The sequence below is a fragment of the Rhinoraja longicauda genome, chromosome 19, assembly GCF_053455715.1.
Source record: "Rhinoraja longicauda isolate Sanriku21f chromosome 19, sRhiLon1.1, whole genome shotgun sequence".
Taxonomy (NCBI): domain Eukaryota; kingdom Metazoa; phylum Chordata; class Chondrichthyes; order Rajiformes; family Arhynchobatidae; genus Rhinoraja; species Rhinoraja longicauda.
In genome coordinates, this window is record NC_135971.1 from 37,993,910 (window position 1) to 38,009,761 (window position 15,852).

General features: G+C 54.6%; 1 long non-coding RNA gene across 1 annotated transcript in view; it reads left to right on the forward strand.

Moving 5' to 3' along the window:
* LOC144602785 (uncharacterized) overlaps positions 1–13,130 on the forward strand; it is a 28,945-nt gene extending 15,815 nt beyond the window's left edge. Inside the window, exons 2-3 of the long non-coding RNA XR_013548505.1 lie at positions 5,127–5,423; positions 12,935–13,130. This is a non-coding gene — a long non-coding RNA (uncharacterized LOC144602785). The remainder of the gene's footprint in view (positions 1–5,126; positions 5,424–12,934) is intronic.
* Positions 13,131–15,852: the final 2,722 nt, after the last annotated feature.

Sequence of the window (15,852 nt, forward strand, 5' to 3'; positions counted from 1 at the left end):
CGGGAGGGGAGAGGGTAGGAGAGGGGAGAGGGGGAGGGGTAGGGGAGAGTGGGAGGGGAGAGGGGAGAGCGGGAGAGGAGAGGGGGGTGGGAAAGGTAGAGGGGAGAGGGGGAGGAGAGAAGGGCAGGGGCGGTTAGAGAGGGAGGAGGGGTGAGGGAAGAGAGGAGAGGCGGGGGGGGGGGGGGAGTGGAGAGGGAGGGCGAGGAGGTGGGTCTGAGGTGGAGAGTAGAGTGGGAGGGGAAGGGGAGGGGGAGTAGAGAGAGGGAGGGGGAGGGAAGGGCATGGAGATGGAGTGGGGGAGGGGAGAACAGAAGGGAGGGGGAGAGGGGGAGGTGAGGGGGGAGGGAGGAGGATTGGAGAGGGGGTGAAGGGGAGGGAATGGGGAGGGGAGAGGGGGAAGGGAACGGAAAAGGGTAGAGTGCGAGGGGGAGGGGAGGGGAGGAGGGAGAGGGGGAAGAGGGGAAGGGATGGGGAGAGGGAGAGGGGAGGGGGCAGATGGTTGGGGAAGTGAGAACGGGGGAGGGAGGCAGAGGGGGAGAGGGGGAGGGGAGGGAAAGAGTGTGAGGGGGAGGGGGAGGGAAGAGGGAAAGGTGGAAGGAAGTGATGGGAAGGGTGATGGAGAGGGGGAAGAGGGGCGAGGGGGTGAGAGAAGGAGGCAGAGGAATGTAGGGAGGGGAAGCGGAGGGGAGAGGGAGGAGGGATAGACGAGACTAGGGTAGAGGGAGGGGGACAAGAGTGGGAGAGGAGACAAGGGGGGAATGGAGACAGGGGACAAGGGTTGGGGTGGAAGGGGCAAAGAGGGAGGGAGTAGGTGATGGGGAACAGAGGAGTGGGTAATGGGGGAACGGGGGTGGATTTTGTACCAGCTGTAACATTTATCCTGTATCTGTGCACTTTGCACCGATCGATTATATTCATGTATTTATTCACAAAATGCTGGAGTAACTCAGCGGGTCAGGCAGCATCTCAGGGGAGAAGGAATGGGTGACGTCTCGGGTCGAGACCCTTCCTCAGACTGATGTACATATTCATGTACAGTGCAGTCATTTCATTGACTGGATAGCAGACAAACAAAAGCTATTCACTGTACCCCAGTGCCCGTGACGATAATAAACCGAACTAAAGTGGCAGGGGGTGGGATTGCAGGGAGTGGAGCGGGGGGCGGGTTACAGGGGGCAAGGTTGGGAACAGTGAACAGGGAACAAGGGGGGGGGGGGCAGTAGAATGAGAGGCAAATGTGGGATGCGGGGAGAGGGGAAGGGCGGTGAGGGGAATAGTGGTAGACAGGGTGCGGCAGGTGTGGGATGGTGGGAGAGGGGAGGGGGTGAGGGGGGGTAGTGGTAGACAGGGTGCGGCAGGTGTGGGATGGTGGGAGAGGGGAGGGGGTGAGGGGGGTAGTGGTAGACAGGCTGGGGCAGGTGTGGGGCCTGCTCAAGACGGACAGTGGAGCAGCGGTACAGTCGCTGCCTTCCAGCACTTACAACGTCGGTAATCCGGGTTCGATCCTGACTACGGTCGCTGTCTGTACGGAGTTTGCATGTTCTTCCCATGACCGCATGGGCTTTCTCAAAGATCTTCGGTTTCCCCCCACACTCCAAAGACGTACATGCCAATTTGCTTGGTATAAATGTATGTTGATCCTAGCGTTAATGTGCAGGGATTGGTGGGTGCGGACTCAGTGGGCCGAACTCCCTGTTTCTACGCTGTATCTCCAAACTACATAAAACCAAACTAGGACAAGCTAGGACATCTTCGTAAAGGAGGGGCCTGATACCTAGCTCAGGATCTCTCACAGAGTTACAAAGGTGCAAAAACAGGAAACAGGCGCTTTGGCCCACCTTGTTCATGATATACTGGACTTGTCCCATTTGGTCCATATCCCACGATATATTACTTGTCCATATATCTGCCCGAATGGCTTTGAAAATCTGGCAACTCATTCCATACGGACTACATTCTGGGTGAAAGTTGCCCCTGAGGCCTCTTTTAAATCTCTCCCCTGTCACTTAAAACCGATGTCTTCTAGTTTTAGAATCCTGTACCTTGGGAGTGTTGTCTTTATCCAAACCCCCATGAAAATTAAAAATTAAAAAAAAAAAAAAAATAGTCAAGGCAAATGTGGGTCCCTTGAAGACAGAAGCAGGGGAATTTATTATGGGGAACAAAGAAATGGCAGACGAGTTAAACCGTTACTTTGGATCTGTCTTCACTGAGGAAGATACACACAATCTCCCAAATGTTCTAGGGGCCGGAGAACCTAGGGTGATGGAGGAACTGAAGGAAATCCACATTAGGCAGGAAATGGTTTTGGGTAGACTGATGGGACTGAAGGCTGATAAATCCCCAGGGCCTGATGGTCTGCATCCCAGGGTACTTAAGGAGGTGGCTCTAGAAATAGTGGAAGCATTGGAGATCATTTTTCAATGTTCTATAGATTCAGGATCAGTTCCTGTGGATTGGAGGATAGCAAATGTTATCCCACTTTTTAAGAAAGGAGGGAGAGAGAAAACGGGTAATTATAGACCAGTTAGTCTGACATCAGTGGTGGGGAAGATGCTGGAGTCAATTATAAAAGACGAAATTGCTGAGCATTTGGATAGCAGTAACAAGATCATTCCGAGTCAGCATGGATTTACGAAGGGGAAATCATGCTTGACAAATCTACTGGAATTTTTTGAGGATGTAACTAGGAAAATTGACAGGGGAGAGTCAGTGGATGTGGTGTACCTCGACTTTCAGAAAGCCTTCGACAAGGTCCCACATAGGAGATTAGTGGGCAAAATTAGGGCACATGGTATTGGGGGTAGGGTACTGACATGGATAGAAAATTGGTTGACAGACAGAAAGCAAAGAGTGGGGATAAATGGGTCCCTTTCGGAATGGCAGGCAGTGACCAGTGGGGTACCGCAAGGTTCGGTGCTGGGACCCCAGCTATTTACGATATGCATTAATGACTTAGACGAAGGGATTAAAAGTACCATTAGCAAATTTGCAGATGATACTAAGTTGGGGGGTAGTGTGAAATTGTGAGGAAGATGCAATAAGGCTGCAGGGTGACTTGGACAGGTTGTGTGAGTGGGCGGATACATGGCAGATGCAGTTTAATGTAGATAAGTGTGAGGTTATTCACTTTGGAAGTAAGAATAGAAAGGCAGATTATTATCTGAATGTTGTCAAGTTAGGAGGAGGGGGAGTTCAACGAGATCTGGGTGTCCTAGTGCATCAGTCAATGAAAGGAAGCATGCAGGTACAGCAGGCAGTGAAGAAAGCCAATGGAATGTTGGCCTTCGTAACAAGAGGAGTTGAGTATAGGAGCAAAGAGGTCCTTCTACAGTTGTACCGGGCCCTGGTGAGACCGCACCTGGAGTACTGTGTGCAGTTTTGGTCTCCAAATTTGAGGAAGGATATTCTTGCTATGGAAGGCGTGCAGCGTAGGTTCACTAGGTTAATTCCCGGAATGGCGGGACTGTCGTATGTTGAAAGGCTGGAGCGATTGGGCTTGTATACACTGGAATTTAGAAGGATGAGGGGGGATCTTATTGAAACATATAAGATAATTAGGGGATTGGACACATTAGAGGCAGATAACATGTTCCCAATGTTGGGGGAGTCCAGAACAAGGGGCCACAGTTTAAGAATAAGGGGTAGGCCATTTAGAACGGAGATGAGGAAGAACTTTTTCAGTCAGAGGGTGGTGAAGGTGTGGAATTCTCTGCCTCAGAAGGCAGTGGAGGCCAGTTCGTTGGATGCTTTCAAGAGAGAGCTGGATAGAGCTCTTAAGGATAGCGGAGTGAGGGGGTATGGGGAGAAGGCAGGAACGGGGTACTGATTGAGAGTGATCAGCCATGATCGCATTGAATGGCGGTGCTGGCTCGAAGGGCTGAATGGCCTACTCCTGCACCTATTGTCTATTGTCTATCTGTACACCTCAGTAAGATCACCCCTCAGTATCCAATGCGCCAAAGGAAAGATTGCCAGCCTGCCCAAGCTCTGCCCACAACTCAAACCCACAAGCCCAGGCAGCAGCATCACAGTGAACCTCTTCTGCACCCTTTCGGTAGCAAAGAAAGCAAACTCAATGCTGGCATTTATTTCAAAAGGGCTTGTAGACAAAAACTGGGATGTAATGCTGCGGCTCTAATAGGCGCTGGCAAGGCCGCATTTGGAATTGTGAGCAATTTTGTCAGCATATCTGAGGAAGGATGTGCTGGCTCTGGAGAGGATCCAGAGGAAGTTTACGAGAATGATCCCAGGAATGAGTGGGTGAACCTATGGTGAGCGTTTGTCGGCACTGGGCCTGTACTCACTGGAGTTTAGAAGAATGAGGGGGGACCTCATTGAAACACACAGAATAGTGAAAGGCTTGGATAGAGTGGATGTGGGGAGGATGTTTCTACTGGTAGGAATGCCTAGGACTAGAGCTCATTGCCTCAGAATTAAAGCACGTTCTTTTAGGAAGGAGATGAGGAGAAGTTTCTTTCGTCAGAGGGTGGTGAATCAGTGGAATTATTTGGCGCAGACGGTGTGGAGGCCATCAGTGGATGTATTGATGGCAGATAGATAGATTGTTGATTAGTAGAGGTGTCTGAGGTTATGGGGAGAAGGCAAGAGAATGGGCTTGGGAGGGAGAGATAGATCAGACACGATTGAATGGAGGTGTAGATTTGATTGTGCGAATGGTCTAATTCTACTCCTATCACTTTTTTAAATATAGATTTTAGATTTTTTTTTAGATTTTAGATTTAGATTTAGATTTAGAGATACAGCGGTAGCGATCCCCGCACGTTAACACTACTAGGCAACAATTTGATTTTTACATTTGCCCAGCCAATTAACCTACAAAACTGTACGTCTTTGGAGTGTGGGAGGAAACCGAAGATCTCGGAGAAAACCCACGCAGGTCACGGGGAGAACGTACAAACTCCGCACAGACGGCACCCGTCGTCTGGATCAAACCTGAGTCTCCGGCGCTGCATTCGCTGTAAGGCAGCAACTCTACCGCTGCGCCACCGTGCCGCCCTTATGACCTTATGACCTTTCGAACGTAATGACATCTTTCTATACCTGGGTGACTAGAACTGCAAATAATATTCCCAAGTGCTGTCTTAACAACTCCTTTGCTTTAGAGATACAACGCGGAAACAGGCCTTTTGTCCCACCAAGGCCGTGACGAACAACAATCACCAACACACACTGGCGACAATTTTGCAACTTTCCGAAGGCCAGTAATCTACAAACTTGCACGTCTTTGGAGTTGGGAGGAAACAGGAACACCAGGAGAAAAACCATGTGGTGACAGGGAGAACGTTCAAACTCTGACACAGACAGTCCCGCGGTCAGGATCGAACAGGGGTCTCGGGTCCAGTGAGGCAGCAGCTCCACCGCTATGGGACCGTGCGGTCTTGTACTGTTACACCATGAAGGTAAGCGTGCAACAGGCCATGCTCCCCACCCTGGACATGTGATGGAGATGGGGCAGAGAGGCAGCAGGTCCTTTGAGATCACAGCACCTTTCCCTGCCCTGCTCTTGAGAGAGTCAGTCTTTATTCCGCGAGGAGAGGTGAGCAGTCTCTCTCTCCCGTGTCTTACCCCAAACAGACTGACCAGTTCAGCCCCACGATGCTCCCACATTCACAGCGATGACCACGGGTCACTGGTCACACTCCTGTCCACTGACACCCCCTCTGTCCAGTGCACTGGCCCGGACACTCCTTCTGAACAGTGCACTGGCACAGGTGTGGCATGGTCTGGTACTTTATTTGTCACCTGTACCGAGGTACAGGGGCATTCATTATTGGATACAGTTGAGAACAATTATCACTGTACATGAGCACTGAGATACATATTAGATGAGCATTGCAGATACAGTACTGGTGGACAGCAGCGGCACAGTGAGACAGAATACAACGTTGCCAGTGTGGCGCCATGTTGAAGTGCCAGTTGTTGTGAGTGCTGGGATGTTGATCTGACCGTGAGGGCCTGTTGTCCTGGCGGCCTTGCAGGGTCGGCCTGGCCAAGCGTGGCCGTGGTGTCCTCCACCGCTGCTCCACCGCGTCTGGTCCACGTGCTCGGCCTCTTCCCCCGGCGCCAGGTGCAACAGAGCCCCAGGCAGCTGCAGGGCCTCCAGCGGCCCACTCCCCCGTCGAGGCCGTGCACTCCCTCTGCCCACCGGCCCTCCTGCTGGGTTCCCGTGGGTCCTCGATACGTGGCGGCCCTTTTGTGTCCATCTCCTACATTCAGTCCAAGTGTGAGGCGGTGCATTTTGTGACGTGGAACGAGGGCAGGACATTGTTAACGGTGGGTCTCTGGATAGTGTTGTAGAGCAGAGGGTGCAGGTGAATGGTTCCCTAAAGGTGGAGTCGCAGGTAAATTAGGTGGTCAAAAAGGCTTTTGGCCTTCATCAGTTGGAGTATTGAGTAGAGATGTTGAGAGGTCGTGTTACAGTTGAATAAGACGTTGGAGAGACCGCATTTAGAATATTGTGTTCAGTTTAGTTTAGAGATAATTTCGAGTTCTGGGCACCATGTTTGTAGGAAATATATTGTCAAGCTTGCAAGGGTTCAGAAAAGATTTACAAGAATATTGCCTGGACTAGAGGGTGTGAGTTACAGGGAGAGGTTGAGTAGGATGGGTCTCTATTCCAAGGAGCGCAGGAGGATGAGGGGAGAAGATATATATGTGTACATAATCATGAGAAGAATAGATCGGGTAGATGCACAGAGTCTCTTGCCCAGAGTAGGGGAATCGAGGACCAGAGGACATATTTTCAAGGTGAAGGGGAAAAGATTTATTAGAAATACGAGGGGTAACTTTTTCACACAAAAGGGTGGTGGGTGAATGGAACAAGCTGCCAGAGGGGGGGAGTTGAGGCAGCGACTCTCCCATCGTTTAAGAAACAGTCAGACAGGTACATGGACAGGACAGGTGTTCAGGGACATGGACCAAGCCCAGGCAAGTGGGGCTAGTCTAGCTGGGACATTGCTGGCCGATGGGCGAGTTGGGCCGAAGGGCCTGTTTCCACACTGTATCACTCTCTGACGGTGGCTGAATATTAGGGGTGCGCGCGGCCTTTGGGCGGCGGGTGATTCAGAGACAGAAACACAACCTGTGCAGCCTCGCTCTACCCAGCAACTGGTGACTCACAGCCGCGCTCTGCTCCCATTGGCCGCGACACGGCTGGCAGCCAGCCGCGCCCCGCTGCAGCTTGGAAATCAACCAATGCATAATAATCCAAACCATGGATAATAATCCAAACTAAAGTGGCCAAGGGGGGGAGTGGGATGGCCGGGAGTGGAGGGGAGGGGGATACAGGGAGAAAGTTAGGGGACAGTGATAGGTGGGGGGGGGGGGGGGGTGAGTAGGATGAGAGGCAGATGTGGGGTGGTGGGAAAGGGGAGGGGCGTGGACAGGCTGGGACAGGTATGGTGGTGCGAGAATGGAGGGACGATGAAGGGCGGAGAGGGGGAGGGGAGAGGGGGAGGGAAGAGGGGGAGTGGAGAGGGTGAAGGGGGAGGGGAGAGTGGGACGTCATGGCGCCATTTTAGTTGGCAGAAACATTTAAAAAGAAAAATAACAAAAATATGTGAATTGAGAGATGAGATATATTCCGCATTTTAATGGTATCATCACACATATTGCTCCCCCTAAACACTGATTACACCGCGAGAGGCGGAAGAACGGCGTGTTTTGCCGACTAAAATGGCTCCTTTGCGGACCACACTTCACCATTGGCGATTTTAACGCGGTGGTCCATCCGGCTCCTCTAGTATCTTTGATCCAGAGACAGAAACGCAACCTGTGCAGCCTCGCTCTACCCAGCAACTGATGACTCACAGACGCGCTCTGCTCCCATTGGCCGCGCCTCGGCTGGCAGCCGCGCCCCGCTGTAGCTTGGAAATCCCCAGACATCGTGGGGGGGGGGGGGGGGGGGAGGGGAGAGGGAGAGGGGAGAGGAGAGGGGGAGGGGAGAGAGGTAAGGGAGAGGGGGAGGGGGATGATAGCGGGAGGGGAGAGGGGCAGGGAGGGGAGAGGGGGAAGGGAGGGGAGGGGAGAGGGGGATGGGGAGAGGCGTAGGGAGAAGGGGGTGCAGCGGGAGGGGGAGAGGAGGGGAGAGGGAAGGGGAGAGGAGGAGGGGAGGGGGAGGGTAGAGGGGGAGGGGAGAGGGGAGGGGGTGAGCGGGAGAGGGGGAGGAGGATGGGAGAGGGGGATGGAGAGGAGGAGGGGGGAGGGAGGGAGGGAAGGGGAGAGGGGTAGGGGAGAAGGGGAGGGGGGAGGGAGAGGAGGAAGGAGAGGGGGAGGGGAGAGGGGGAAGGGAGAGGAGAGGGGGAGGGGGATGAAGAGGGAGAGGGGAGAGGAGCGAGGGGGATGGGAGAGGGGGAGAGGAGAGGAGAGGGGGGTGGTAGAGGAGAGGGGGAGAGGGGGAGGGTGAGTGGAGGGGAGAGGGGGAGGGGAGGGTGGGAGAGGAGAGGGGGAGAGGGGGAGGGTGAGTGGAGGGGAGAGGGGGAGGGGAGGGGAGAGGGGGGTGGGAGAGGGGAGCTGGTGGGAGAGGAGAGGGGGACGGGAGGAAAGGGGGGAGGGGGAGTGGGGAGGGGAGAGGGGGAGGTGGAGGGGAGAGGGGGGAGGGGAATGGGGAGAGGGGAATGGGGAGAGGGGAGGGGAGAGGGGGAGGGTAATGGGGAGAGGGGGAGGGGATAGGGGGATGGGAGAGGTGGGGTAGGGAGAGGAGAGGGCGAGTGGGAGAGAGAGAGGGGGCGAGGGGAGGGGAGAGTGGAGGGGAGTGGAGAGGCGGAGGGAGAGGGGGGTGCTGGGGAAAGGGGAGGGGATGGGGAGAGGGAGAGGGGATGGGAGAGCGGGAGGGAGAGTGGGTTGGGGAAGGGAGACTGGGAGGGGGCATGTGGGAGGAGAGAAGGGGAGGGGGTTGGGGACGGGGAGAGGGGGATGGGGCAGGGGGGAGGGAGGAGTGGGAGAGTGGGGGAGGGAGAAGGGGAGGGGAGAGAGGTTGGGGACAGGGGGAGGCGAGGAGAGAGGGGGATAGAGGGGAGAGAGGAGGGAACAGGGAACGGGGAGAGGGAGAGGGGGAGGGGGGAGGATAGTGATGGGAAGGGGAGAGGGGACAGAGGACAGGCTGGGACAGGAGGAGCGGTGTTGAAGAGGGAGATTGAGGTACAATAAAACCTTGTTCACATACACATCGACAAAAACAACACACCAAATCAGATTCTACACTAATTACATATAATATTTCTGAAAGAAAAAAGAATAAGATCAAAAACATAACTTGAAAAATAAACCAATCGCCTGGTAGCGAAGACATGGCTGAATACGTTCATTACTGAGATAATGTCTGGGTTGTGTAGGTTGGTTCAAGAACCTCATCCCCTCTCGCCTCTTATCCCTGGCCTTGAACCAATGGTCTTAGGTTGAGTTTAGTTTAGTTTAGTTTAGAGTGCGGAAACAGGCCCTTCGATGTAGCAAGTCCGCACCGACCACCGTTCCCCGCACACTAACACGATCCTACACACACTGGGGACAATTTACATTTATACCAAACCAATTAACCTACAAACGTGTACGTTTGTGGAGTGTGGGAGGAAACCGCCCCGGAGAAAATCCACTTAGTTCACGAGGAGAACGTACAAACTCCGCACAGACAGCACCTGTAGTCGAGATTGAACTAAACTAAACTAAAATAGTACATTTAAAAACAACCCACATTGACCAAAGTGCTGTACATCTGATTAGCTACTAAGGAAAAAATGAAACATACAGTAGCACGCAAAAACCTAACAGCACATACAGAACAGTTCACAGCGCCTCCTCAATGAGCCTCAAACGCTTGGGAGTAGAAATAGGTTTTGAGCCTGGACATAAAGGAGTCAATGGAGGGGGCAGTTCTGATGGGGAGAGGGATGCTGTTCCACAGTCTAGGAGCTGCAACCGCAAAAGCGCGGTCACCCCTGAGCTTAAGCCTACACCGCGGGATGGTGAGTAGCCCCAAGTCAGCCGACCTGAGGGACCTGGAGTTAGAGAGGTGGGTTAGAAGATTTTTGATGTAGGAGGGGGGATGTCCATTTAGGGCTTTATACGTGAATAGGAGGAGCTTGAAGTTGATTTTGTACCGTACAGGGAGCCAGTGGAGAGAGGCCAGAATCAGGGTGATGTGGTCCCTTTTACGGGTACCCGTCAGGAGTCTCGCTGCGGCGTTTTGGACCAGTTTCAGGCGGGACAGGGAAGATTGGCTGATCCCAGTGTATAGGGAGTTGCAGTAGTCTAGGCGGGAGGAAATGAAAGCGTGAATTCGACTGATCTGTGTCGTCGAATTGGAGGAAAGGCTTGATTTTAGCTATGGTACGAAGTTGGAAGAAGCTGGCTTTTACCACAGCGTTGACTTGCTTATCAAATTTTAATGCAGGGTCAAATATCATGCCGAGGTTTTTGACATGCGGTTTGACTAGGCAGGATAGGCTTCCAAGACTGCCTGTTATCGATTTGATGGAGTCGGGGGGGCCAAATAGGATGACCTCAGACTTGCTCTCATTTAATTGGAGGAAGTTCTGTGCCATCCAACATTTTATGTCCTCAAGGCAGTGTAAGAGGCTGTTTAAATTTGACTGGTTGTTGGGTTTCAGGGGGAGGTAAAGCTGAGTGTCATCGGCATAGCAGTGGAAAGAAATGCCGTGCCTTTGAATGATTTGGCCAAGGGGGAGCATGTATAGAGAAAAGAGAATGGGGCCTAGGATGGAGCCTTGTGGAACTCCGCATGAGAGGCTAGCTGGAGCAGAGGAATAACAGCCTATGTTGATGGCGAAACTCCTATCTTTGAGGTACGAAGTGAACCAGCTCAGGGCAGTGCCATCAATGCCAACCGCGTACCGGAGACGGTCAATAAGGATGGTGTGGTCCACTGTATCGAACGCTGCGCTGAGGTCGAGAAGGAGCAGGATTGCACAGTCGCCGGTGTCGATGGCGAGAAGCAGGTCGTTGTGTACCTTCAACAAGGCAGACTCTGTGCTGTGGTGGGCTCTGAAACCTGACTGGAAACTTTCCAGGATGGTGTTTTGGTGCAGGTAGGGCACTAATTGGTTTAGAATTGCCTTTTCAAGGACTTTTGACAGGAATGGCAGTTTGGAAATGGGTCTGTAGTTGCTAGGGGTCTTGGTTAGGTTTTTTCAGTAGGGGCTGGACCACCGCGTGCTTGAAACAGGTTGGAACAGTGCCAGTGGCCAGAGAACTGTTGATAATAGAGAGGATGCTGGGACCGGCTATTGCAATGACATCCTTCAGAAGGGCAGTGGGGGCAGGATCAAGGGGGCAGGTTGCAGGTTTCATAGCGGAGACAAGCTTTGCAAGGGAGGATAGAGTGACGGGTTGGAAGCAGTCCAATTTAGATGAACAGACTAGTGAGACAGCTAGGTCACGGGTGGGAGGGGAAATGTTCATTCTAATGTTCTCAACTTTGTTGGTGAAAAATTTAGCGAATTCTTCGCACTGAGCAGGGGACCCAACTAAGCTGGTACTGGGGGCGGGACATATGGCAGAGGTAATTGTGCTAAATAGGACCTTGGAGTTATGAGAGTTTTTGGAAATAACTCCAGGATGGAAGAGCAAGTGATATTAAATAAAGAGGCGAGATCCTCAGTGCTGAGATGGGGGGGGAGAGGCCTCAATAATACAGATGTTGGGGGCAGCTGTGAGAGCCTCGGAGAATTTACTGGCAGTCAATGAATTTATGTCGCGGGAGTAGCGAACAGGGAGATGAGATTTTGCGGGAGATAAAGGCAGAGATGCGTCAAAAATGATAGCGCTGTGGTCCGATAGACAGGCCTCAGTAGTTTCAATGTTGTTGATTGGGAATGCGGACGATAACACTAGGTCGAGAGTATGGCCTAACTTGTGAGTGGGTCCCGTGGTGTGAAGAGTCAGATTGAAGGACTCAACCAGGTGCATAAATTCACTCACAAGAGGCTTAGTGGGACAGCAAACATGAATATTAAAGTCACCAAGAATCATGATCCGGTCAAATTTGGGCAAAATGTTAGAAATCAGATCAGCAAATTGGGTGATGAAGTCCTTATGCATTTTTGGTGGGCGATACACAAGAACAATTAAGAGGGGATAGGCTAGGCCTACTTTAATTAGTTGCACCTCGAAACTGGAGAAATGATCAGCGTTCAGGAGGCGGCAGTTGAAATGTTTCTTAAACACAGTGGCTAAGCCCCCACCGCGTCCGGAGAGCCTAGGCGAGGTGAAGAAGTTACAGTCATCAGGACAGAGTTCCACGAGTGGAGCAAGCTCACCAGGGTTAAGCCAGGTTTCTGTGGCAAGTAAGAAGTCCAATCCACGGGTGGTGAAGAAGTCGTTGAGGATGAAGTGTGTGGTGGGGGGGCTATGCCAAGGTGTGTTTTTGTCTGTGTGCGGGGCGGGGGATATGCCAGCGGTGTGGGGGGTGGGGTTTGTTCCGTTGAGGGGGGGATATGCCAGCGGTGTGTGTGGGCGGGGTATTATATCCCGTAAGGGGAGTGGGTGTGTATTTCCGGGGGGGGCAGTTATTCCCGGGGTGGGGGTGGGTTTATTGCTGATAATTGAGGGGGTGGGTGTTTCCGGGGGGGCTGTTATTCCCGGGGTGGGGGTGGGTTTATTGCTGATAATTGAGGGGGTGGGGGCGACACAGACACGACAGTGGCATTGAAGAGGCTTTTGGATGGACGCGTGGAGATGCGGGGAGCGGAGGGGGGGTGGGTGACGCGCGGGCAGATAGTTGGTCTTGGCGGCACGGTCGGCACAGACAGTGTGGGCCGAAGGGCCTGTTGTTGTGCAGTGCTGTCCTGTGGTGCTAGGGGTGTGGGTGTTTATTCCCGGTGGGGGGCGGGGGTCGGTACTACTGCTACACGGGTGGGCTGGCGTCGCTCTGTAACCAACTCTCTCTCTCCCCCAGGGCCGCCGTGTCCCGCCGCCGGTCCAGGAGCGTCGGTGGAGAGCGGGACAAGTTTGCGGGGTTTCTGCTTTGGGGGGGGAGGGGGCGGGGACTGTAATCGTGGGGTGATGGGTGAGCAATGAGCGCATGCACAGCTGGTTTGGTGATTTGGACTTTGCGCTTGTCTCTCTGGGTCGCTGCTCATTTACTGACTGCACTGGGGGGGGGGGGGGGGGGCTGCTGCTTCCCATAATGTTCATGCAATGACGGGGTTCAGTGGGGAACAGTCCCGATCAACATCTGGTGGCAATCACAGCTGGAGCGTTGCAGCGCTGGTTGACCCGAGGCCCGGAGCCGGTCGGGGGGGAGAGTGGGAGGGAGGGGTTCCTGGCGTTGGGGACTGTGGACTGTGGACTGTGGGGGGGGGGGGGGGTGATCAGGGAATGTGATTCTTTGCTGGGGGGGGGGCAGGTTCTGCTTCACTGTCGCGACATAAATGTTCAATAAAGCCCAGTGTGTTCTCCAGCTGCCTGTCCGTGGCTGCTTTTGGTGGTGATGGGGAGGGGGGGGGGGGGGTTCACGGGCATTGAGATAGGGTCACGGGCATTGTGGGAGTGGGAGGTCACGGGCAAGTGGTGGGAGGGGGTGGGGAAGGTACCGGGACATCCGTGACCGGGGAGAGCGCGGAAGGTGGTGCAGCGGTAGAGTTGCTGCCTCGCAGCGCCGGAGACCCGGGCTCGATCCTGATCCTGGCTGTTGTCTGTACGGAGTTTGTACGTTCTCCCCGTGACGTTCGTGGGTTTTCTCCGGGATCGCCACATGTTTGCAGGTTAATTGGCTTCGTAAAATTGTAAATTGTCCCTAGTGTGTGTAGGATAGTGTTAGTGTGCGGGGATCGCTGGGCGGAGCGGACTCGGTGGGCCGAAGGGCCTGTTTCCGCGCTGTATCTCTAAACTAAACTGAACCCGGGGCGCTGGAGAACGGAGCGGGAGATTGTAACGTGTCTGGGAGACAGTGATCGACTTCAGGAAGCGATGCGGTCCACACACCCCGGTGTACATTGACGGTGCCGGAGTTTGTAAAGTCCAAGTACTGAGCTGTAAACATCACCAGCAACTTGTCCTGGACCAGCGCGGCCAATCCCCCTTCTCCCCTCTCCCATCGGACAAGAGGGACAGAAGTGTGAAAACGCGCCCCTCCACATTCAGGCACAGTTTCATCACAGCTGTTATCAGGCAACTGAACCATCCTATCACCAATTAGCCGTCATAACCTCCCATCTTCCTCATCGGAGACCCTCGGACCATCTTTAATCGCACTTTATCCTGCATTTAACATGATACATGTCTCCTGTATCTGTACACTGTGGACGGCTTGATTGTAATCACGGACAGTGTTTCCGCTCACTGGACAGCGCGGCACAACAGATCTTTTCACTGTACCTCGGTACAGGTGATAACAATAAACTACATTAATCTACACTAAGTGCCGGTGACGTCTTCTGCGAACTCGGCAACGGCGGACTGGTTTAACGGCGCCGCCGCTTCTCTGCTCCCCTGATCAGTTGCCCGCCTCTGACCCTGGGGCAGGTTCTCTCAGCTTCACCCACCCCTCCCTTCCTCAGACTGAACCCACCCGGAACCTCGCCGGTCCATTCCCTCCACAGACGCTGCCTGACCCGCGGAGTTCCTCCAGCACTCTCTGTGATTCGCTCACATTCACAGCGGTCTCCCGGCTCCTGGTTCCCTCGCCGCGGCCGATGAGGGCGAATGAGCACCGTGTGTGTCAGGGTCAGGGACAGGACCGTCTTGTCGATCTGCGCTGCAGCTTCATGGAGTACCCCGAGATCTCCCCGCTCCCCAATAGTCCCCGGGACCCCTGCATTCACCGTGTGTGTCAGGGACAGGGACAGGACCGTCTTGTCGATCTGCGCTGCAGCTTCATGGAGTACCCCGAGATCTCCCCGTTCCCCAATACTCCCCGGGACCCCTGCATTCACCGTGTGTGGCCGTCCGTTCCTGTTCCTCACACTGCATCAACTCGCACTGACCGGGACTCACTCCCCCACCCCTGCCCTGCCCAAGTCACCAGCTGACCCACATCACCCTGTACACTCCCCGCCCCCCACAACGCGTCTCCCTGTCTCATCTCATCAGGGTTATGTTATGTGTCTTGTTAGAGAGGCATCGAGTCACACAGCGTGGAAACAGGCCCCTCGGCCCAACTTGCCCACACCGCCTAACATGCCCCATCTACACTAGTCCCACCTGCCCGCCTTTGGCCCACATCCCTCTAAATCTATCCCACCCCTGTACCTGTCCAAGCGTCTTTATTCTTGTTATAAAAAGCTAATCACGGCCGCTCTCCCATCCGCCCGGCCCTGGCGTCACACGGCCCCCGGCCCCCGAGCACGAACTGCCCCTCCTTGTCCGTCCCCCGGACACGGCGTCCTCGGACCCCCACGGCCCGACCCAAACCCCGCAACCCACCTTCCCCTGGACCCGGGAACCCCCCGACACGGACACCCCGACACCCGGACATGGGGCCGCATCAGGTACACGGTGCCCCCCAGATAGGGAGACCACGTCCCCTCCGCTCCCCACACCCCCTCGCTCCCACCCCCACCACCCTCAACCCCTACTGGAGCCGAGCTCCGGGTTGCCAGCCCCCCGGACGCAGCGTCCATTCTCCTGCAGACACGGACCTCCCCCCCCCCCCCCCCCCCCCCCATCCCGGACAAGGAACCGCCACCACTACGGACCACAACATCCCGCCTGTCTCTCTCCCACCGAGTTCAGCTCTCCGGACACCCGCCCCCCCTCTCCGACACCGAACCCCGGCTCCCCTGACACGGAGTCCACTCCCGCTCACCCCGCACAGGAAGCGCTCCCACCCCGTTCACCCACAGCGCCCGTCTCCCTAATGGGGAGCCCAACCTC